The sequence below is a fragment of the Linepithema humile genome, chromosome 3 (assembly GCF_040581485.1).
Source record: "Linepithema humile isolate Giens D197 chromosome 3, Lhum_UNIL_v1.0, whole genome shotgun sequence".
NCBI lineage: Eukaryota > Metazoa > Arthropoda > Insecta > Hymenoptera > Formicidae > Linepithema > Linepithema humile.
Window position 1 is genome coordinate 7039383 of NC_090130.1, and position 2199 is coordinate 7041581.

Genomic DNA, 2199 nt, shown 5'->3' on the forward strand with positions numbered 1-2199 from the left:
ATTAATTGGTCGCATATTCCAACATCGACCGAGCGAGACACGAACCTCGAGATTACCACCGTCTTGGCGGAGATCCTGAAGAAGCGAAAAACCGCGCGCGGTGACTACGCGGCTATTCCTGGAGAAACGATGCAGTCCGCGGTGCAGTTTCTTCGTTCTTTTCTCTTCCCTCCTATCTCTCGATTCGCTTCTCCGCTCGCCTTTCTCTCTCCCTCTTTCCTCGTCGCGCCTACCCTTACTTTCTGCACCATGGAAAGACGAATTGGTTCTCTAAATAAAATGACTCGGTTATTCATCGGCGCATTTGTACGCGTCAAGGTCGGCACCACTTTTCTTTTCGGCAGGCGCCCCTGAATCTCTTTGTGAATATTTCAGTTTAATCCGGAGTCGGAAAGCGACGCTCCGGTTAATTGGTCGCCGGAAACTCGGACGGGCGGTCTATTTTCTTTTTGCGTATTTCGGCGTGCGATCATCGCTCATTCCGTCATGTTCGTGGAAACTGGAATTCGCGATATTTACGAGAATGTCGAAGTGCCGCCAGCAATATTCGAAATTGCCACCAAAATTAGCTTATTTGTTTTTCATACGCAAATTGTGATTGTTATACACTGAAAAACGCGGAACAGAAAGGACGATAAAGTATTTTACTTAATATTACATGCATTGATTATGAATGAATCAATAGTTGCAAAATTTGTAGTGTTTATAAATGATGGAATGTACGAGAAAACGTGCTAATTTTCTTTTATTCGTAACAATCAGTTCAAAGACATCGTTAAAGCCATCGTTTAAGATAAAACGAGACTACGGAATGTTGCCGCTTTTATCAGATAGAAATCGTCACTTTCGAATTTGCCACTGCACAGAATTGCCACCGGAGAATCCGCGGAGTAATTGCCCAGTGGGTTTCACAGTAGTCGTAAACGTCCGAATAGATCAGACCTTTCTAGGTTCCTAGTGTGTGCGTTAACTGGTTTTCTCGAACGAGCGTTACTCGCGAAGCTCACGTAGGAAGTGAACTGTTAACGCAACGACTATGATAGACATAACAACCCGCGCTTAAAAGAATGCCAATAAAATTAAACGCAATGATATATAACCGTCGCACGTTCAATCAGACTGGCAGCGTCTTACCCTGAAAGCGAATTCGAGCGGAAGATATCTTTATTGCTGGCATAAATGGCGATGAAATAGAATTAGATAGTTGGATATGTAATTTTAAACCATTGTGTTTTTATCATTGATAGAAATAGATTCAGCATCGCTCTCTTATTCGTGGAAAAATACATTCGCGTTAAATTTCAAGACCTTTTATCGTTTCTTTGTGCATAGTTGTGCTTTAGTTGGCGTCAATTCTCGTTTTATGACAAATTGATTACGTCTTCCTCTGCTGATCTCGAGATCGCTCTAAACTGTCTAAGAATATCGTCTTGCGTGATCCTCGATGTCCGTCGTCGGGGTCGTCGTATTCGTTGGAAGTCGACGGCATCGTCGCCGTCTCAACCGTAACCGAGCTGTGCGTCTTCGGCGATAAATAAGAGCTTTCGCATAAACGGCGCGTCCTGCGGAGGGTAAGGGCAGTTACGACGACACACTTAGTACCGCGAATAAAGCATACCCGCGTCGTTGCGCTTTGCATCTCGCTGCGCTTCGCATCGGCGCTGTCGATCCGTGAACCAGGGGCGGATCGCTCTCTACACCCATGAAAATCGCATCGGCTGCCGAAGGTCCGCCTCCTTCCGCAATTGAATATTGATCGGCCGTCCCTGCTTCGTAGAAGCGATGCGCTGCGACGGTGCGTTACTTGCGTCTACCAATTAGAATGTTGCAATAAATTATTTAAATATAGTAAAACTGATCTCGCGACTTACGCGCTGCTTGTTTTATCGTTGGCATGCATTCAACGTGATGACACGAAAATTGCTTTGGCTTGATTCCGCTTGATTCGTTAGATTAATTGGCTGTACAAATATAATATGTAAATTATTTGTTCTCACGAAAAATTTGTAATCGTCATCTTACAATCGAGTGTGCTGCGTCGCTGATCTCGCTGTATGTGAAAATGTGATTATTTCATATATAAAAAAATATAGATTCTATATATTAGAAATGTTTCAAAGTTAAAATGAATAAAAGAATTTATATTTTTGCAAGTAAAATAGTCTGAGTTCACCGTAGATAAAGTATAATTTCACAATA

The 2199-nt window shown here is 42.9% G+C and overlaps 1 long non-coding RNA gene across 1 annotated transcript; it reads right to left on the minus strand.

Annotated features, from left to right (window-relative positions):
• Positions 1–728: 728 nt before the first annotated feature.
• Positions 729–1942, minus strand: LOC136998602 (uncharacterized). Its single transcript, XR_010889189.1, has 2 exons — positions 1619–1942; positions 729–1562 (listed from the first exon to the last, which is right to left on the minus strand). It is a non-coding gene; the product is annotated as an uncharacterized lncRNA (long non-coding RNA).
• Between the last annotated feature and the right edge of the window lie 257 nt (positions 1943–2199).